The sequence below is a fragment of the Monodon monoceros genome, unplaced genomic scaffold (genome assembly GCF_005190385.1).
Source record: "Monodon monoceros isolate NGI ecotype Baffin Bay Population unplaced genomic scaffold, NGI_Narwhal_1 Super_Scaffold_17, whole genome shotgun sequence".
Classification (NCBI taxonomy): domain Eukaryota; kingdom Metazoa; phylum Chordata; class Mammalia; order Artiodactyla; family Monodontidae; genus Monodon; species Monodon monoceros.
Window position 1 is genome coordinate 21157177 of NW_021703773.1, and position 22957 is coordinate 21180133.

At 38.1% G+C, this 22957-nt stretch overlaps 1 protein-coding gene across 6 annotated transcripts in view; it reads left to right on the plus strand.

Annotated features, from left to right (window-relative positions):
• The window catches only part of SORBS2 (sorbin and SH3 domain containing 2), a 320493-nt gene that overhangs the window by 132001 nt on the left and 165535 nt on the right, over positions 1-22957 (plus strand). For all 6 annotated transcript variants that reach the window (XM_029226673.1, XM_029226674.1, XM_029226672.1 and 3 more), the window contains one exon: positions 16021-16157. The gene's annotated coding sequence lies outside the window, so the exon portion shown is untranslated. The remainder of the gene's footprint in view (positions 1-16020; positions 16158-22957) is intronic.

Genomic DNA, 22957 nt, shown 5'->3' on the forward strand with positions numbered 1-22957 from the left:
TCACTTATATGTGGAATCTAAAAAATAATACAAATTAATTTATTTACAAAACAGAAACAGACTCACAGACATAGAAAAAAAACTTATGGTTACCAAAGGGGAAAGAGAGGAGGGAGGGATAAATCAGGAGGGTGGGATCAACAGATACACACTACCATATATAAAATAGACAACAAGGATTTCCTGGATAGCACAGGAACTATATTCAATACCTTGTAATAACCTATGATAGAAAAGAATCTGTATATATATATATATATATATTTATATATAAAAAACTGAATCACTTTGCTGTATACCTGAAACTAACACAATACTGTAATCAACTATACTTCAATTTTAAAAAATGTTGAAGTTTCTTTTACATGAAGAGCCACCTGTCAGTGTGACTAGCTATGCAGATAAATGGAGTGAAATATGAGTCCATAGATATCTTGGCTCTTTTGAGGTGGAGATCATTCCAATTTTAGAGCTATGCAGCTACTCAGGTATCTTGTTATAATTCCCGACGTTTTTAGTCCTTATCCATTTTGGGGAAGCCATTAGTACATATCCAACAGATGAAATGACAAAGATACAGTTATTTTACTTGTAGAGCCAGTGATTATCATGTAAGCGAGAATCAGGAATGTTTTAGTATAAATGTGTCTTTGTGTACGAGTGTGGGCACTAATCAGTACGTGTTAATAGACTGATTTACTCACTTCATTGTTCTTGTGTTTTATATCTTAGCCCAATGCTAGTTCCTCTCAGAACAAAGTTAACAAAACCACTGAAGCAGCGACTGGAGATAAGTAGTAGGAAATAAGACCTCGAACCTCCTGCCTCCTGAAGTGTGTGAAACTAGAGCCACGTTTCATCAGCCTAGAAATTAGCAAGGACCATTCATAAACCTTTTAATCGCTGTACGGATATTGCTTATCGTGGAAACAGAAATGGCAAACACAGCCCTTGAGGCACTGCTCACTTTGATTTGGAAACAGTGTAAGAATTTATATGAATTTATATGTATATGAAGAAACTTGAAACTCAAAACTTCTAAATATACTAAGACAGTGAGAGGATGGTTGAGAAGCAAGAATAGCAGCAAAGTTACATAAACATTCCTCACCTTGTATGTTTTCAAGATTCTTTAGTATTTAGAAAGGAGATTTATGAAATATTGCATTAAAAATCAAGACGATTTCAATGTTATGTCTGTCTTGAATGATTCTGTTGTAAGAAACTAATATATTCTGAAGGCACCACACAAATTTATCCTTCTATAAATAGATCTATTTATATAACTATATAATATATAAATTATAATTATAAATGTAATTTATCACTGACTTGATAAATTATATTTTGACAAACAGTCAAATTATTATGACTGTATTTTGAATAATTTCTGTATGAAACATGAAGGCTCTGATAACTCTGTATTCAATTAAAATCCAGACAAGATGAGCTACTATGAATGAGAATGAGTTCTCCATGGAGATGGTTAGTAGAAGGTGGGCAGTACCATTTCCTACGAACAGTGAAAGTACCTAATAATCATCTCAGGGCAGCACAAAAGTGAGCTTTAAAAATGAACCTTAACTATTGTAAATAGTGCTGCAATGAACATTGGGGTGCATGTCACAGATGTAGAAAACAAACTTATGGTTACCAGAGGATAAGGGGGGGAGGGGTAAATTGGGAGATTGGGACTGACATATACACACTACTTTGTATAAAATAGATAACTAATAAGAACCTGCTGAATAGCACAGGGGACTCTACTCAATACTCTGTAATGGCCTATATGGGAAAAGAATCTAAAAAAAAAGAGTGGATATATGTATATGTATAACTGATTCACTTTGCTATATACCTGAAACTAACACAACATTTACATCAACTATACTCCAATAAAAAAATTTTTTTAAAAAGACCTTAAACTGAATTTTGAGGATTCACGGGGGAAAAAAAGAGCAATATTACGTTAACTGGAAGAATAAAATCATCACAACAAAGATGACTTAACCTGGTCTAAATCCGTTCGTCAACCCTAACCCCAAAGAATAATTGGAGCCCACAGCCAGGGGGTGCTCTGACACTCGGGAATCAGGTATTCACCAGCAAGTGTTCTTCAGTTTGTAGGCTGTGGCATTTGTTACTACTTGAAATTTCCAGCACCTTTGTGGTTACCCAAATAGAACATGGTGCAGAAGTCCAGTCTGGAGTCTCAAAGGTGTGTTCAAATGTGCGCAAGTCTTTTATTTTTATTTTTTGAATTTTATTTATTTTTTTATACAGCAGGTTCTTATTAGTCATCCATTTTATACACATCAGTGTATACGTGTCAAGCGCAAGTCTTTTGAAAAGAGGCCAAGTGGATAGATCTTAATCAGGAACAAGAAAACAGAGTTCATGTTACAGAATGGTAGAGCCACTGCAATTTATAGCTCAGGTTTGGTTTGGCCACAGGTGATGGGCACTGTTTGTTAAGGCCTTTCCAATTCCTTCTTCTCTTACCCAACGTTATATATGCAAATCTAAAGGCAACCTGAATTTAGCCCTCTTTATCTGTCTTTGCAGGTAGGATTCATTACAGAGTATAATTGCAAAACTGGGCAAATACGTGTACCCTAATGTAATGCTATAAAATGAACTCAGAGTCCCATTTTTTAGAAGAGTTTTACTAAGCAAGCCCTGCATTAATAAAAATAATTTCTTACTGAGAATTATCTCACTTTTGAGTCATTTTTCTAATTATCTTAAATGGTATTATTCTCCTTTGATAATTTATTGATTCCAAGATCACTTTATTCTACTTGCGTGTCTGACTACACCTCAATTAAAATATACCTAATACTGAACTTGGAAGCTCCAAATTTTACTTCTTTTCTCTTTAGGATATAGTCTATTAATTTCTTTCCACCACTGAATCCCTTCTTACTAGAATTATTGCAAACCTCATCTTCTCTACTGTTGATGTCTATTTCTTTTTATCTCTAAAAACCTCTTTTGGTTGCAGTTGAAGCCATCACCTGATACTTTAATGAGTCTACTATTGTGGGTAGCATTCACCTCTAATTTAGTTCATTGGGGGTTGAACACAAGTTTCTATCAAAGCTGCTCCCAGGCAAAAGAAAGTAGCAGTCGGTGATGGAGTAGGCCTGGCGCTCGTGGTACAGACTGACAGGACCCGGTGGGAGTTCTCATCCCAACTTAGATCTAGAATCTGCTGCTGATGCTGTTTTATGCCCTTTCAGCCCCACTGGGATAGAGTGTCTCAGACCCTGATCCTAGTGATTTTCTATAAAGTGATCCTCTGAATCCCAATTTTCAAAATATAAAGGGGATGATTAGGTAGGTTTTATAGTGTTCTTTCCAGTTATGATTCAAGGTTAAATGAAAGATAAGAAATATGGGAAGCCAAAACTGGTGCCCCAAATCTGCTGACTATACCGTTTCCGAGGATGTGTGTGTTGTAGCAGAGACCTAGGATAAGGCCAATACATAGAGCCCACCTCTCCAGGATCAGTGTGACTGGATGTAGGCATCAAGCTTCTGAGTCCCCACGGTGGAGACACTCAGTGTAGGGAAGAGAAAATGTGGGAGAGGGCAGGGGGAATCAAAGAGAAATCAGAAGATCTGAGTTATACATAAAAACTCCTATGACTCAAAGAAGAAATCAGACAGCAACTCACAGAAATCATGGACTAAGGTCATTACCATCTTTCTACAAAGGAAGAAAATATAGGTGATATATAGAAATAGCCTTATTTAAAGATGCTATTTACAATCCCCTCAGGTAATGATCACTGTGACAACACTTCTCTGTTCCTTAGAGCTTATCTTTCCCTTCCATATGTTTGAGGAAAAGGTTGTCTTTTATTTACTTTTTACTTAAATCTCTTCCCCAGAACAGTAGTTCGATTGGTCAATGCCTGGCTCTCTCAGCTCTTTCACTTAAACAGGTCAAGCCTTCTATGTATTATTGTGGTTGTTTCAGTTTCTCATGCAGGGTATCCCTGCCTGGTTTCATTAGATAGTCACTCAGTACATTCTAGGGACCGGACACTGTGCTGGGAACAGACGATACTTGTGTTTTAAAAGGGAAGCCTGTTCTCAAGGAGCCTATAGTCTAGTAGGAAAATGACAGCAAGCAGCAACAACAATACATCAAACATCCTTCCACATCAGGTGCTTAACTAACTGGTCTTCACACAGTCTCATTTCATCCTCTCAAAAGGCTCCCCAAAAGGTAGGGGATATTGTCTGCAGTTTACAGATAAGAAAATCAAGGCTCAGACAGATTGAGTAACTTGCTAAAAGTGACAGGGCTTGTCACTAGGCGAACTAAGCCTGATTCCAAACCTTGATTCTTTTTTCTTGCTATGTAATTATTGCTATAATAGAGGTACTTATACTTCAATTATCACTCATCAGAATTGTAGTCAATGGATATAAGTTAGTATATGTTTGTTTTTAGCAAAGATGGATAGAATAACTCTGTTTTAGCAAAGATGGATAGAATAACTCTGTTCCTCCCACCTGCTAAGGGAATGATAGACGCTTACAGGGGCTTACAAAGTCAATTCTTTTTTGCTTCTTCTGGGTTATTCCTTTTAATGCTAATATCTTTTCCTCTTCCACCTTCTACTCACCGAATAAGATGATGATAAAATGCTGTTGCTTTAAAGAGGAAAATATCAACCATAGAGAAAGTCATTAGCAAAGTCATTAGCAAAGATGGGAGTTTTCTTAATCCAGCTGTTTGACAATTCCATGAATGCTTATTTAAAATTAAAAATTTTTTAAACCCCATAAACGTCTGAACGTGAGCTATCTGAAATAAATTTAAGGAAATTAAATTCAGTATCTCAGTGTGTCCTATCCATTTCATTTTCCCCATCAGCAAAGTGAAAGTACACATGTTTGCAAAGATCAATTAATACTTTTGCAAATAATTTTTTTCTACCTGATTTTAAAAAATAACTGATGGTTACTGTATGCCAGGTGTGATTTTCCATGCAGTATCTTCTTCAATCCCCTTAATAATGCTCTATGGTAACTAATGATATCCCCACTTTTCAGCTGAGGGAAGTGAGACTCAGAGATCATGCCCAAACCAAGCAGTGAATAAGGGGCACAACCAGAAAATTAACTAAGGACTATTTATCCTCAAAGCCTATGCTTTCAACTACCTGTCATGCATCATCGAGAAAATGATGATAACAACAGGAACAACCAACACTTATGCCTGTTGTGTACGAGGCATTGTCTTAAGAGCTGTGCGTATATTAACTCCTTCAATCTTCACACCAATCAGATGAGTCAAGTACTGCAATAGCTCTTATTTTCTTAACGCGAGAACTGGAGCTCAAGGAGATTCGAGTAACCATGCTATGGGAAGCAGTAGAGTCAGATTCGATGGTGGCAGACAGCCTCCAGAACCTTCCTCTCAGCCATTGTGTTCTTCACAGATATGGATAGAAAGAGAAAATATTTATACGTGACTGTTTGTTATAAAATGGAATGTATTGCAATTTATATTCATTTCCTCAATTTATGGTACGTAACCAGAAGCCATGAGACAAGAACGCTTAAAGTAATTTCCACATTGTGTGTGTATCTTCAGTTTTATTTAAAAACTGGAAGATTATTTGCTTCCTAATCCAACATGCTTTTGCCTCAATTACGACAGAGAGCATTTACCATTTTATGAAATCATAAGTAGAAATCTTTAAGGTCATTTAATACTCAAACTCAAGACATCCCTAGCCTTGAATATTTTCTCAAAATCACTTTTTCTGTAACAAGGACAAACTCCATCATTCAATTTAGATTTTGAAAGCTCGGTAAACTACATTGAAGTGACCCTGTTTAAAGTTTTCCAAACAATGCTCTGGCAATGTCCACTGAGAACAGGATAAACAATGGGTTCCTGTTTTGTATTTCCTGTATATTATTATGATATTCTTATTTCTCTTGATATCACTGATCATTAAATGTTAATTTTAGAAAAAAGAGCCAACTACTTGACTATATTTATTTAAAGCCAAAAAGATTCAAATGCTGCAGCTCCAAGGGCTTCAAACATATCAGCTGTGTTTTTCACTGCAATTTTCAATCCATTAGGAAATGATAAGGGGCCTGAAACTGAATGCAGCAACTCTTGTGAGGGCTGATCATTGATATCCAGAAGTACTTTCAGAGCTTCCGAAACTATTTTGTACATGATATCTTTTTTTAAAAAATATTTATTTATTTATTTGGCTGTGCTAGGTCTTAGTTGCCACGTGTGGGATCTTTTAGTTGCGGCATGTGGGATCTATTTCCCCGACCAGGGATTGAACCCCGGCCCCTGCATTGGGAGTGTGGAGTTTTAGCCACTGGACCACCAGGGAAGTCCCATGTACATGACACCTTAATAGCCGGCCTAATTGTCTTCTGGTATCTTTCAGCCAGCCTGATGTGAGAAACTTGTCCTTAGATGGTTGTGTCACGTATGTTTGTAGCTTCAAGCGACAGATTACCTTTAACCAGGTGAGGGGTTGGTTTCCCTGAAACAACAAGAAGCCCAGGGTGGGTTCAACTCTGCCTAAGCAGGTGCCTCCCAGAAGGGCATCTGCGTTTCCATCAGCCTAGAGGAGCAATGCCAGGTTAAAGGGCAAAGGGCAGAGCAGCCTTCTCCTCAGGAGGCTCTGTGTTATTATCGTGCGTGTGAAATGTCTTGCCTTCAGCTTATCAGCCTGAACAAACTGCAAGGGAATCTGAGAAGGTACATTTTTAAATAGACATGGTACCAGGAGTCTGTAGCAAAGTTGAAAGCAAAAATGGATCCTCCACAGGTAGAAAACTGTGTCTGCCAGGACTGTGTGACACTATTTATTTCTGGAAATAATGAGTCTGGAAATAGTAAAATAAAATGTATCAGAGGGAAACTTCATTCGAAAATGACCCTGAGAGAAACCCTTGCTGAGAAAAAGAGGAAACTCACTAGAAGGTAAAAATGTGAGCATTTACTTGGACTCAGATGTCCATTCCCCACCCCTCTGCCTGAACACAAGCTACCCACTGCTGCAGGCAGGAGAGGCCCTCTAGCACCTTCCTCTGGAGACCAGGCCAGTCCTGGCTCAGCCTGGAGTCTGAACAGTGATTTTCTCCCTTTTTTGTAAAATTGAGATATCATTACTCATTTCTTGACATTTCTAACATGCCTCTCCCATACCATCTTATTTCTTGTGTTTCCTTTTTGTTAATAAGACTATTGTTGCTATTTTTAGGAGGTTGACCTTGCTGGTTAGACCGTTCCCACCCAAACTTTTCTATGTCTGGCACTGAGGTGAACAGATGAGGTTGCTAATAGCCAGAGGCAACTGGTCCAGAAGCTCCAGCCACCCCATGTATGGCCTGGTCAGGGGACAACTGAAGGGATAATATTGCAGCAACATCTGTAACCCACTTAGGACACACCAACAGGTCACACAAAGAGGTAGGAAGGTCTGGATTAGAGGACAGATAGCACAGAAAATATTAACATGTCCAATATCTGAAGGTTGCCATTTCTAACCTGCATTCATTTTAGGAAGATGTTTTTCGTATGCACTTGATATAACGAATCTGCAGTTCCTTCTAACCCTTGAATGCTGGTCAACTCTTCCTTTTTATTCTTTACTCATATTTCATCTCTGTGAGTTTCAAGAAAACTTTTCTAACATTTTGTGTATTACTTATGTATGATTGTCCTTGCAAAATTAACTTTTGTGGCCACAGTAACGATGGAAATGTGCCAAGGATTGTTGGGTTAATTAGTTTGTTTTTTAAATGCCTCAGAAAAGATACTTTTCATGCTGTGCTTTGATGACTTCAAAGTGTTTTACAAATGTATGAAAAGAATATACAAAACAGTACCTCTTCAAACATGCTTAGGCCATAACCAGCGTCCCTGTGCCCATGGTAGAAGAAAGCATTACACAGCCTCTTGCCAGGCAACAGGACAAAGATCAGCCCCCAGTTTCTGATTCTGCTCTGTAGCCCAGGCCACACAAAGCTCTCCTTTCCTCTCCTTTGCCAGAGAACAAGATCACAAATCTCCCAGTTTCTCAATGGCTAGTCATTCCTTGTGTGTTTATAACTAATGCACTGTATGGACATGAGAAAGGGTTTCAAGTCACAGGAATGACAATGGCCTGACCAGGCAGTGTTGTTGGTGTGATACTTCATGTCTGTCTGCCTGTCTGTCTTCTGCTTATCAGGTACCTATAAACAACATCAGGTATGGCTTGTAGGGAGCCAGGTGGTTATAACTGTCTAGCAATATACAGACAAATATATCATTCTCTCCAACAACCCTAATCAAAAGAAATTTTGATCAGGGACCCCCAAGTGAGTGATTAATACACCCTAATGGTGTATTACATGGTTCTGAAAAAGGTCTGGAGAGATGATGGGAGAATGCAGGTACCTTGGTTTATTTCAAGCCTATTTTAGAAGATAAATGCAAATTATTAAGATAATAGAATATATTATATCACGAGGGGGAAAACAAGTGCTATCTGATACTTCAAAAAGCTTTTAAATTAAATACGCAACTACAAAGCAATACAGTTCCGAGAATCTTCTTGGTTGGAAACAGCTGCTTAATTAGAATACAGGGTTTTTGCCTCTTACAAGATACTTTTATTTTACAAATTCTCGTTAATATACAGCAAAAATGCCATCGTGTGTTGCTTAATGCCTTGAGCAGGACTTATTTAATCAAATGCACACTGAGCCCTTCCTCTGTGCAAGGCACAAATACAACACACATGTCAGGGGTACGATGAGAAGGGGAAATAGGAGGAGAAATACATGAATCAATCACTCAAACAAATGCAAAGTTTGACATTGGAGGGAATGTGAGGAATGTGATTCTTCAAGAGTTAAAAACAGTATAATTTGAAGTTGGAGAGCCTGATTCCTCCAGCTCTGTTTTTCTTTCTCAAGATTGCTTTGGCTATTTGGGGTCTTTTGTGTTTCCATACAAATTGTAAACATTTTTTGTTGTTGTTCTAAATCTGTGAAGAATGCCATTGGCAATTTGATAGAGATTGCATTGAATCTGTAGATTGCTTTGGGTAGTATAGTCATTTTCACAATATTGACTATTCTAATCCGAGAACATGGTATATTTCTCCATCTTTTTAGGTCCTCTATTAACGCATATATGTGGAATCTAGAAAAATGGTACAGATGAACCTACTTTCAGGGCAGGAATAGAGACGCAGACGTAGTGAACAGACATGTGGACACGGGGGCTGGGGGAAGAGGAGGGTGGGATGAATTGGGAGATTAGGATTGACATATATACACTACCGTGAGTAAAACAGACAGCTAGTGGGAACATGCTGTAAAAGCACAGGAAGCTCAGCTTGGTGCTCTGTGACGACCTAGATGGGTGGGATGGGGGAGGTGGGAGGGAAGTCCAAGAGGGAGGGGGATATATGTACACATACAGCTGATTCACTTCTTGTACAGCAGAAACTAACACAACATTGTAAAGCAATAATACTACAAAAAAAAAAAAACAAAAAAACAGAAAAGCTTGACCTTGGCTGGAGCAGGGAAACCCTTCCTGAGGAAAAGGCACTTCAGCTGAGGGCTGAAGGGTGCACGAATCCACTGCTGAGCAGGGCAGGCGGCCGGCAAGAGGGAATAATGCACGCACAGGCCCATCCCAGGAACTGAGAGAAGACCAGAGAACCTGGAAGAAATGGAGCTAGAAGGAGGGTAGGAGATGTGGGTGGAGATGTGAGAAGATAGCAGGTCGTGCAGAGCCTTAAATAGGCCCCTTTACGAAGGTTTATCTTAACTATTTTTCTACCATATGTGGCAACTACTGCACATGCTCAATTTCAATGGCATATAAATATCAAGAAAAGCTTAGTCATGGTTATATAAAACGGCAGAGGCACTTGCTAAGTACACATAGAGTTCAGACAGTAAGATTAAAAACAATAAGGTTTTAACCAGAAAAGTGAGTTGGAATAAAGGTTTTAAGAAGTTATTTCTACAGAATCTCTTGCATTTGATACTGGTTATTTAATCGTTCCTTCAGACTCTCACCTTATTTGGTAAAATTCAGTCCCAGATTGCATAATGGCACATGAGATGGCAAATCACCTCCCAAAACACATTCGCTTCACATCGGTAACCAGGAAGCAGAAATAAGTGGACATACGATTTGACAACTTTAGATGTAGATTATGGGGGCGAGGGGGAAAGGCCAAATGGAATCTCTGTTAAGTCCAAGCAAAAGTTGAGATGTTAGAGTTAGGAAGGGGTTTATAGCTCAATTCTCCTCCCTCCCTTTCAGGGAACGAGTGCGGAGGGCTTGCGTGACTGGTCTGAAACCACTCACCTCTTGGGCTTGGGTTTCCCCACTCAGTGCAGTTATTGACTGTTCCACACGTGTAACACTGAGGTTCCTGGAGATGGCCCTGCTGACACTTACTAAGGGCATGATGCTTCCAAGCATCACCAGTTTTGTTGAGCATGCTTCACTCTGTTTCACGTGGTCTAAGCAGAGAAGTGTAAAAGATGTTAGTACACTTAATCTAGCCTTCATTTTGCATTCAACATGCCAGGCTTTGGGGGTCTATCCCTTCCTTTGATCAGCGTTATCTGATGTCTATCGTCTCTATAGTATGAGAATCTGACTGCCCTTTCGGTACATCTTTGAAACTCATGCCACTGTTTCAGACGGTCGTGCTGCCTCTCCCTAAGCACTAAAATATTTGACTAAGAGAATGACGCACTGTTCTCCTGGAATATTAGACAATGCTACCCAACTGACATGGCCACGAAAACCTTCCAACATTTATACTGCAACTCACTTTTCAAAGGACTTCAGAGGGGAAAAAAATGTAACCTGGAAAACAATATTCATGGGAAAACTACATTCACTTCCTTCCTACTGAGATCCTCTCAATTAATAGGAAGTGATGAGGAATCAAATGAGAATTCGGAGTTCTCTTGGGAAAAAAATTTAAACAGCTCTCAAAGAAGCCCTCAAAATACATGTACTCAAGAACCCATGCATATAGAAGTCCCTAGAAATCATCATGGTATCTGAAAACAAATTACTACATTTGGCCATATATGCTAACCTGCACAGTTAGATTCTACTATATTTTAATTATTTAACCAATAATAGCATTTACAATGTGCCAGACTTTTCTACATTCCTTTCAAATGACAGCTATTCTAATCCTCACAACAGCCCACTGAGATAGGTCCTATTTAAAGAGGAGGAAACAGAGGCACAGGGAAGTGAAGTAACTGACCGGGATTCTAACCCAGACACACTGGCTCCACACTCTCTGCTGTTAAGCATTACACATATTTTAAAGTTTTCTGAACCAACCAACCAACCTGTGAGACATAAAGCTACAAATGGTCGCTGCATACAGAACTGGGAGTTTTAAATATTACCAGTGGGTCCGCTTTCTCTCTTACAATGAGGATTTTATTTTCAGGAAGCCCTTTGAGCCCACAAGGCTTTGGTGCCACCTGAAAAAGTGAGAAGTCATTTGGCAAACTGGTGAGATCATTCAAAATAGTGTGCTCACTTATTTAAGGGTGGGGCAGAGGATCCAGAAGCCTCTCTACTCTAAAATACCAATCTTTCTCATGGTTCTAACAAGTGGAGTGTTATCTGATTTAATAAGATCCTTTCCTGAGACATAAATACCCTTTAGCATGGTTTGTTCTACATCAACTGTGCCTTAGCTACATTGTTTTAATTAGACAAATACTTAGCCGAAAACAATCTCAGTTTTTCTTGTGTGCTATGGAGGGAGAGAAGGAAATGTACAGCTAGACTGACTTCCAACATTTCCATCCATTTTCCCCCCTCTTCATCTCAGAAAGATTATTCTTGCTCGAGCCTCTGAAACCAATCCTGTCCTTTTGGAGAGTTTAAGAACCTCAGTGAACATGGCGGCCGGTCCCACCCATGCCTTGCGCAAGGGTTCTTGTAACTAGGTCCTTATCTTAGTCTTTGGAGCCTGCATCTCTGCTGGCAAACTTGCCAAGTGTTCTAATTCCTCCAAGAATTAGTTGTTGACCCATGGACCCCTCTTTTAAGTAGCATTGATCGAGACCAGTGGTTCACCAAGTGTGGTCAAGAATCACTGGGGACTTGTGAGAGATTAGAATTTCAGGCCCCTTCCCAGACGTACTCAGTCAGAAACGAGGGGTAGGACCCAGCATTCTGTGTTTTGACGAGCCTTCCAGGAGACTCTGATGCTCGCTACAGTTTGAGAACCATTGGCCTAGATGGCAGTGCCCAATAAAAACAGAATGCAAGCCACATTTGTACATTTAAAAGGTTCTGGCATTTTAAAAAGTAAAAAGAAACAGGTAAAATTAATTTTAACAAATTATCTTATTTAACCCAATATGTCTGAAATACCATTTAAACATATGATCAAGTCTCTTTTTCATACTAAGTCTTCAAAGTCTGGTGTACATTGTGCACTTATGTGACATCTCAGTTCTGACGAACCACATGTTAAGTGCTCAACAGCCGTATGTATCCATCATATTGGATAGCCAAGCTCTAGACTTACAGTGATAATAGCATTAACTTTTATGCTTTCTATGCATCAGGCATTGTTAGTTAAGCATTTTGTGTGCATCATCATGTAAACCCTCCCACAACTCTGTGGATTGGTACTGTTATTATTCCCATCTTATACAGGAGAAGGGTTATGCCAAAGCCCTATTTAGTGCTACACCAATATAAGAAGTCCAACTCTAATATAAGCATTTTCCAATGATTTTAAATCAACTTATTTGTAAAAATAAAAAAAGAAAGAATATAAATAAAATCATTAACAGTAGTACAGTTGGTACAATTGCCAAGGCATTAATAACTTATAAAAGACATAGTGGTTACAAAAGTCCAAAATTTAGTCTTCTAACCTTTAGAAATATGCCTCAATCTGCACTCTTCTGTGACATCAAATCTGTCAAAAGGTGCTTATGGACAGGCTGTCTGGACAGTCAGGATCTTTGGGGAACAAAGGAGACCTGGGTGAGTCACCTGGCAGTGTAGGACTCATCCTAAATGGGGAGCTAGCAGGGTCATAACCTGTTCATTCAAGTGCAGATTGACATAAAATGATTAATAATAGTTAAACAGGAGGCAATGGGCTTCTCTCAGTATTGGTGTGAAAAGCAGGCAGTTTGGAATTTAAAAATTATGGTTGATTTAGTACTCAAAGAGTTAATCTTTATCTGTTCCCTTAACTTCCATAGTTTCTCAAGGAAGGCCAATTTAAAAATGTATTTTCCTACTATAAGGAGGAAAAAGTACTACTATACTTTAGTAGTACTATAAGTACTATAAGGAGGAAAAAGTAAAAACAATTAAAATTTTTTTTTCTGAGGCTAGGCTTCCATTTTTTTGCCAGAATTACCATTTATCATTTTGACCAAGTAAAGTAAATATCCGATTTTAAACTGACAGTTATTTAAGACATATTAAAATGGGACCACTCAAAATAAATGAACAGAAAAATGCATTATTCTACAGAGATCTTTTTCAAAACCCTGCTGCATATTTTTTAAATAAGGTTAATCTTATTTTAAAAATTTGATTACATATTTCAAACGTAAGTTATAATTTTTTTAATTTAAATATCTGCGTGGTTTTAACATGAGCGTATCATGCCGAAAGATGTCACTATTTTACCGCAGTAGTTGAAATAGCAGTCGCGTAACTTTTTTTAAAAAACATATCATGCACGGGCTTCCCTAGTGGCGCAGTGGTTGGGAGTCCGCCTGCTGATGCAGGGGACACGGGTTCGTGTCCCGGTCCGGGAAGATCCCACATGCCGCGGAGCGGCTAGGCCCGTGAGCCATGGCCACTGAGCCTGCGCGTCCGGAGCCTGTGCTCCGCAACGAGAGGCCACAACAGTGAGAGGCCCGCGTACCGGAAAAAAAAAAAAAAAAAACATATCATGCATAGTCTTTAGTATTTTCTTTCTTTTTTCTTCCAGTTTTATTGAGATATAAATGACATACAATACCGTATAAGTCAAGGTGTACAGCATGATCGTTTGATTTATGTACATTATGACGACCACAGTAAGTTTTGTGAACATCCGTCATCTCATATAGATACAAAATTAAAGAAATAGGGAAAAAAGTGTTGTTCTTATGATGAGAACTCTTAGGATTTACTTTCTTAACAACTTTCATATATAAAATACTGCAGTGTTAATTATATTTATCATGCTGTACATTACATCCCTAGTACTTACTTTTAACTGGAAGTTTGTACCTTTTGACTGCCTTCACTCAATTATCTTTCCTCCAGCCCCTGTCTCTAGTAACCACAAATCTGACCTCTTTTTCTATGAGTTTGTTTGTTTTTGGAGTATAATTGACCCACAACACGATGTTAGTTCCTGTTACACGGCATAGTGTAACAGGATTTCACATTTCTATACATTTCAAAATGATCACTACAATAAGTCTAGTTGCCATCTGTCACCATACCAAGATATGACATAGTTATTGACTGTAGAGATTCCCCACACTGTACATTTCATACCTGTGACTCATTTATTTTGCAACTGGAAGTCCATACCTCTTATTCTCCCACACCTATTTCTTTCCTCAGTAGTTTCTCTAATAAGTTGCAAGGAAAGAGTTGAATTTGATCTGAGCCTCTGGTAACCAACCTTCATAATATTAACTATAAAATATATCAAGGTGGTTTGTATACTGGACTAAAATCAGAGAATCTTCTTACACCTCTCCGCAGTACTTTCTCACTGCGCAAGGCTTCTCTTTGTTATGAAGAAAAGGGAATTGAGAGGATTCAGGAATTTCATCTACGTAGAATAAAGGCTTTTCTAAAAAATACGTGTTTCCTTGGTAGGAAGTAACTAATTTTCCTTCTTAGGGGTGTTGCAAAAGGTATAATGAAGCAATGGAAATCAGGAGTCGGTCTGATGACGCATATCTTCCTTCAGTCAGAGTAGAAAGAGATCTCCATCTCCAGTTGCTATGGTTTGAATAGCCTGTGGAAAAGAAGCTGTAGAAGTCTGTAGCAAATTCTGTCCTTATTCTTGCTGCGTTTGTGTGCTGGAAGCCTTTTGAGGCAAAGACATTGTTAATTTTGTCCACTGTTGTATTCTCAGAGTTCTTGGCAGATAGTAGACTCAGTACTTTCCACAAAAATATTTGTTGAATGAATGAATGAATACAATTTGTAGATCTTAATTCATCATTCTACAAACAAAATGAAAGCTCAGAGTTTGCCAGTCATTGTTGGTGACCCAATCTGAAATATTTCTTCGTTGGCCCTTGGAGGGAGAGGCAGGGACTGGGTGCCTGTCTGTGTCTTGTCACTGAATGGACCCCAATCTCTGCCAACAGATAAGAAATGTCAACAGCTTAACCCAGTAGCTGTCAAAAATAGCATAGTTGATGAAACTGGAAATTTGGGTGTGGGCTAGAAATAAACCATTTGTCTTCGGTCTTAAGAAGGATAGGATGATAACAGCTATTCCTCCCAGAGAGATCTAAAATATTTTTTAAGACCCATATGAGCAAGCAAGGAACTATCAGAAGAAAAGTCTTTCCTCTCAATGAGGCATAAATAGAACATCTTATTTTCAACAAACCAGGTAGATCATTTTGAAAACGCGAGGATTATGGCAAAGCACTATGTTTCTTTAAGGTTTCAGTTGAAATGTTTTATTGTGTTTTGTTTTCAATCGTGCTGGCACTTTTCCTCAAAATGTCAATGAATATTTGCACAGTGAAGCAAGTTGTTGTGGGCTTCCTGGTTTCTGTCCCGCCCCCCTTCCCCGGAGGGGGGCTGTGGTGATTCGGCACGGTTTTTTCATCCCTTGCAGACAACCCCGGCTGCTGTTAATGCTGAAAATAGCTCAAACGCTCTCAGAACAGTAGCACCACCCAGCAGCTGGGATTCTTTCCGTCGTCTCTCATTTGCCTTCTCTCTTGCCTTTTTTTTCCCTTCAGACACTTGGGTTGGACTTAATCTTAAACCTCTGGAGTTCAAGACCTTTTAAAAAGGGCTAAATAAACAATCTCCACGTGTAAAAGGCCAATGACTCCTACCTCTCTTCAGAGCAACTGTTGAACCCGGCTGCCTGTAGGTAAGATTTTTCCTTAATTCTGGAGTGATGTTATTGGTTTATGATATGTTTATGACTGATGTTTTTTAAATAACTTGTTAATCGGGAGAATAAACGGGGGTGCTGAACGATTTCCAGGTAAATACGGTGTTCCAGGATACAGCAGTAGCATCTGTGCATTTCTGTGGCTGTAATTTTAAACTGTGCTGAACGCACTCTGTCCTGTTGACCTGCAGTACAGACCCGCCTGTGACTGAGCTGCAGCAGAACGCTAATTAAGCCTCATTGCCAGAGTCATCCAGAGCCTTGCAGACATCCTAATTTTCCTGTTTAGACGGCTTACTTATTTTTAACTTTCTAAGGGCCTTTTTTTTTTTTAAGGAAAAAGAGGCAACTATCCGAGGAAAGGAGATATATTAGTAATTATTTTAAGGACAAGGAGATAGCTCTACCTTAGTACCTTCTTTCATCACTGTGCTGTTTATTACTAGTGTAGAATGAGAACAGTTTTTGTTTGTTTGTTTGTTTTGTTATGTTGTATACTCCTAGCACAATTTGGTGACTCAGTTTTGAGAATTCCTTAACTAGCTGACTGTCTTCGGCTAGCAGGTTTCTCCAATGTGACAATATAATATTTTGGAGAGTTTTCTGTGCCTTCCCCTCCCCTACCTTATGCTTGGTCTTGACATTCTGCAAAGTACTTTGATCTGTGGACTTTAACTTCAAACACAGCATTTACTTTTGTTATGAGTATTTACTGTGTTCAGTAAAAAGTCTTTTTTTTTTGGTTTAACGCTTTTATATTATTTCCTTTGAATAAGCTATTGGGCTTTGGTTTTCTCTCACTGATATGTGTTAGGTTTTATTAGTACAGGAACCCCCAACTGAGAGGCCAAGACTATTTTATGGCAAGTTTCTCTGACCATTATAGACTTTATGATAGCTCTCTGTTCCCCTCCAAGCAGATGTCTAAAATCAAGCAGCAAATGACGGTGCACAGACCAGATTCTATCAACCCCTCACTTGAGTGCCTCCAAATTACCATGTGCCTCAGGGACTTACTGTTGCTTTTTAACATGGACACTGAAGTCCTTGGAATTTAGAGATTCTTGTTTCCAAAGAAGTTTATTGGTGTCACACCATATGTCAAAAGAAAAATGCATTTTAAACACACATCTTCTGGGTAACTTTTTTTTAAAAAAAGAAAGAAAAAGAAGAAGAAAAAATAAAGAGAAAAAAAAGAAAATTAAAAAAAGGAAAACTAGAAAAAAAAAAAAGGAAAAGAAAAATCCTCTGTAGCCAGAAGTCTGTATTGGTAGTGAAACTTCTGCTGAATGAGGGATAAGGAATGAAAAAAACGTATTTCCTAAAATAGGCAGAGTGTAGCACTTTCTAGCCATTCAGTCAAATTCTTTATTTTGGAGAAAATTCATGTGTATATTACATTTGTTTGTCACTCTTTTCTTCTTCACCACAAGCAAAGGATATTTTCTAAGTCCTCAGCCAGATACTGAGTTTGATGTTCCCTGGCAAGCTGTCCCTGTGTCCTGGTGAATGTGAAGAGTAGAACGAGCCTGATCCTGTCAGGATTCTGTATAAGTCCCCGACTGTGGGGACTGATACACTGTGCTCCGTGCTCTGCACCTTGCTGACAAGGAAGAAAGCCAGTGGCTGCAGAACTCCTGTTCAGAGGGGTGGAGTAGGGAGTCAGCTATGGGAGATGTCCCTCCAGGTTAGGAGCAGATGCAGTATGATCTCTAGAACTGGGACTGAGATAGTAGGAGAACCTAGAGCTATTCAGTCTAATTTTTTATTTCCAAAAGGTGGATATTTAATTGCTAACTTTCTCCCTTCAGATCTGCATAATATGGAGCTTTTTAATCATCCCATTTCTGTGATGTGTGTACAGTCAAAACTTGAAATCCTCCAGTTATTTTGAGCATACACTTCCCTGCCTTGGGGGGTTCTAGAATACTCTCCTCCTTAATACTAGGAAGGCTTGATTTGGCATTGCTGAGGAGAAATGTATCGCTAAAAGGCAATACAAGTTCAGTTGCAGAATCCAAAGGATGAAATGGGTTTGGAACATGATACAGGCCATTAAATTCTTAGGCAAGCCATTTTTTTCGTGTTTTGTTGGGTTTTTTTGTTTCTTTGTTTCCCTCTGCCCCTTAATTTTACGCTGAAACTTTGGCTTGTTTGAATGTGAAACTCAAGGAGAAACCTTGCCAAAACCACTGAGTTTCACATAGGTTCCACATGAAAGAAGTATTCTACCCAGCCTTGCTTGAAACTTGGCCCATGTTTTGCCAAAAGTTTCATGAATGTCAGTGAGCCTGGATTTGAAACATAATCCCAAACCAGGTGACTTCTGGTGACTTTGAGGCTGTCCTGTAGAAGTATAGAATCTGTCAAACAAGGACACCCCTTATTTTCATATCTCCGACTAATTTCATGTGTATACACATTTTCCCAGTAAACTTCCATTTGTTCTATGATGTTTTAAAGCCAGGTTCAATCCTAATATGAATTTTTATAGCTGTGGGATTGAAGCATTGGCAAATAGAAGTCTGCATTTTAAATTCCAACACAGTCTGAACCAAGTGGTGTGAACATGTTGGTATAATTCAGCTGAGGAAGGAAGTCCCAGGAGAGTCATGGAATGTCTTTCTTTGCTTAAATATACTTCTGTGCTTGTGTGGAACAAAGAGTAACATTTTGTCCAGGTCTATCTGCTTGACAGTATGCCTTTTGTTTGCTCTCCAAAGGTGGTGTCAAATGTATTGGTGGAAAAATAATAAACTTCCAGATATATATTTTTTTGCCCGCTTAACTGATATACTCCTAGGGAACATTGTAAGCATTAAAAAGTTCAGTACTGATACTTGTAATGTAATGTATACTGAGGATAAAGGGGTACCCAGCAGAGTCTATTTTCTTCAGAAAAGCTTTACCTAGAGCTGTTGTGTGACAGTCTAATGGGCTGGGTTGTGAAGGGGTGTGTGTGTGTGTGTGTTGAGTGGTTGGAAAGGAAGAGGGGATTTGTAAGCTTTGTTCAGCAAATATGTTATATTTAAACTAAAAACAACTGAGAAGAAGAAGGGGACAAAGATGAGAGCAGTGGAAATAAGAAGAGACCATCTGGAGTAGAGGATGAAGCATCAGGATGGTTCGATACTGCCTTCTTTAACTAGGCTTTCTCCTAGAAACTAAAACTCTACCTGCAAAATACCCACACCTGTAATTTTATTTAATACTCAGGATTATCAGAGATAACAGATTGTATTTTTATTTCACCCAGTGCATAGGTGTTTCACATTCAATAACTACTTTGATTTCCTGGATCATCTATCTTAAGGTAGGGTGGTATTACTATTAATATGGGGTTGGTCATGCAGGCATTGTGTTCCCAATGTACAGGTGAGGATACTGACCCCCCAAATTGCCGCATCATCCACTTTACATTCCTGGTAAATAGCAAATGGCAGGTTGGCTCTCATGTCAAGAGCTTTCAAAGTGTACCATTCCACTCCATTGCAAAATACAAAGATATAAAACAAGTTAAAAATAACAGCCAGAGGATAGTAAGAAAATGACTGGTCCAAGCAATGAAAGAGCTATTTCGAATCATAACAACTTCTGACTTTCTATACTTCACTGAGAGAAAAACGTAAGCAAAAGAGGGATTAGGATTACGGAGAAAGACACACATGTGCCAGTGGTATAATGAACCAAAAGTTATGACTTGGTTGATTGAAACAGAAGATACAGGTCAGCAAAAAGAATCAGGTTAGTAATGACACAGCTTAAAATAATAATGTGCTCTCTAATGAAAGGTCAATTCAGTATTAGAAAAGATAGAATAGAAACACTAATCTCTTGTTCTGAAGATACATTTGGGCTTGAAAAAAGAAACTGAATTTAGTTTAATGGAAAAACACATGTACAGCATGTGTTTTTAAATGTTGTGTTTTGGCTACTTTGACCCGTTGCAAATCCTGGTCCAAGTGCAACTTTGAATTGGTTTAATTCTAGTGGAGCCGTTGCTCGTGACACGCATTCAGCTCAGTGGTAGTTCTCTCGTTCAGTTTTGCAAACCTAAGAAATTTGGTTGGTTTCAAATTTAGCTCCAAGCAGTGTTCAGAAGTTTTGTGTTTGTTTGACCTGACCATTTAAATATTTTAAAACTACACAACACTCAACCTTTAGAACAAATTCTTAATGCTAAAAACACTTAAGAACATTGAAAAAGTTATACATAAGTACGTTGTCTGCAAATTTAATGAACAACCAAATATAGTTAACAATACAGTTTTGATCTAGATCAAAACTATTTTCTATTCCACATTTAGCTGTTATACTATGAAAGTATTCACTTTTTAAAAAATTGTTATTATACTGAGATTAAAGATCATGGTTAAGAATGGAAAACTGGGAATTCCCTGTCAGTCCGGTAGTTAGGACTCTGCGCTTTCACTGCTGAGGGCCCGGGTTCAATCCCTGGTCGGGGAACTAAGATCCTGCAAGCTGCAGGGCATGGCCAAAACAAAAATCCCTGAAAAAAAAAGAAAAAGAAAAAAAAGAATGGAAAACTATCCAGAAACAAATATGGCTGTGTAAATATGCAGTTAGAATAGAAACCGCATCCTCGTGGTACCAGCAGAGCCAAGTGTTGGAAGGCATGATCTGGCATCTGGTTGACCTTCATGTGCACATGTGTGAATAGTCCAGAACGGTGGGCCTGTACTAAAGGATTCAGCAGGGGAGTGCTGGAGATAAAGGAAGAAGTTTTGTGCTAATTCAAGAAGGATGTTAAATGTCAAACTAAGAAATCCAGGCCTCATTCTGAAGTAAGAAGTGGTCATTACCCATGACTGTACCGGGCAGTAAAATGATAACTTTGGGGAGAAGTAAATAGTTGACAGAGTATCACTTCTTAGTGGTTGAGTTTAAATAAAAAATCAAATTGCTTTCAATAAAATTCATTTTATAATTTGAAATATAAATTTTAAAAATATTTTTAACTTATTTAATTAAATAAAAGTTTTAAATAAATAAAATCTTATTCTATTTTATTTATTTATAAATTGTGTTAAAATTTGAAATATAAATTGTTTTCTTATAACATGTAAACAATTGTTTACTATAAAAATCAATAATTTACTATTGTTGGACATAAAATTAAATCATTGAAATTTTCTTTTTATATCAAATATGATTCTTTTCATTCAAGGCAGAATAAAACCAAAAGTAGATGTAAACCGGTTTCTAAACTTTATACTGGTATCACAGGAGACTGTGGCTTATGATGAGACTTCTTTTTTAAAAAATTTATTCATTTATTTATTTATTTGGCTGCGTTCGGTCTTCATTGTTGCGCTTGCGCTTTCTCTAGTTGCGGTGAGCAGGGGCTACTCTTCATTGCAGTGTGTAGGCTTCTCATTGCAGTGGCTTCTCTTGTTGCAGAGCACGGGCTCTAGGCATGTGGGCTTCAGTAGCTGTGGTTCGCAGGCTCTAGAGCGCAGGCTCAGTAGTTGTGGTGCACGGGCTTAGTTGCTCCACGGCATGTGGGATCTTCCTGGACCAGGGCTGAAACCTATGCCCCCTGCATTGGCAGAAGGATTCTTAACCACTGCACCACCACGAAAATCCTGATGAGAGACTTATAAAAACCAAGTAAAAGACTGAAAAGCTGAGTAAAATGGTAAATTCAGTAAGAGTTAGATGATTTTTGTTGAAAGAATAATGAAAGTTGATTTTGTAAAAAACAAAAAAACTTTTTTTTAAGATGACTACTGGTCTTCAATATAAAATATAGCTTCATTTTAGCTTGTGTTTGAGCTACTTTACTTTAAAAATCAATGGATGAATTTCATATTCCAAAATTAATATAAGGTTGGCACTTGGGCTTTGTCTCATGTGGTGAGATCCATGACTTAATAGCCAAAGTTTGTGTAAAAACTTGTCTGGAAATAAAGTGATAATAGTTATGCTAAGGTGAGAAAATTTGATTGCAGTGAGATTTTTATCCTCCTTACCATATTTTGGATATTGAAATTAAACAAAAAGCATTAGGGGTTAAAAATCACTTGTGCCTAAATCATAATTTTATATATGCACTTACATCCTTTTCCTAATTAGTGTTCTGAATGACTATATAGAGCATACAAATAAAAACACTTGACAGAAGACCAGTTTGTATTTCTCAGTGAACATTATAGCTTTGTACATTTAACACTTGACTGTGCTTATTAATTTAAGAAGAATGATCTTACATATAAATCAAAAAGAAAGAAAATTAGGAGGTTATTAGTAAAACCAAATAGTGTTTTAAGTAATTACAAATAACTCCTTTTTTTTTAAGATTTTTTTTTTTTTTTATGTGGACCATTTTTAAAGTCTTTATTGAATTTGTTACAATACTGCTTCTGTTTTATGTTTTGGTTTTTTGGCTGCGAGGCATGTGGAATCTTAGTTCCCCAACCAGGGATTGAACCCGCACCCCCTGCATTGGAAGGCGAAGTCTTAACCACTGGACCGCCAGGGAAGTCCCCCTACAAATAACTACTTTTAATACCCTAAGCATTTTCATATTTACTGAGTGAATATTTTCGTAAGGATCTTTTTCTATTGCTTCAGTCATTTACTTCTTAAAGACTCCCTTCACCATCATATATGAATCATATGAGACTTGAGGTTTAAAACTTTACAATTGACACAGACTATAGATCAATCTCAATGCAGAAAACATTGATAAAACCCAAAACAACTTTTCAAAATAAAAATTCACAACCAGACACAGGAAAGAATCACTTTAACCT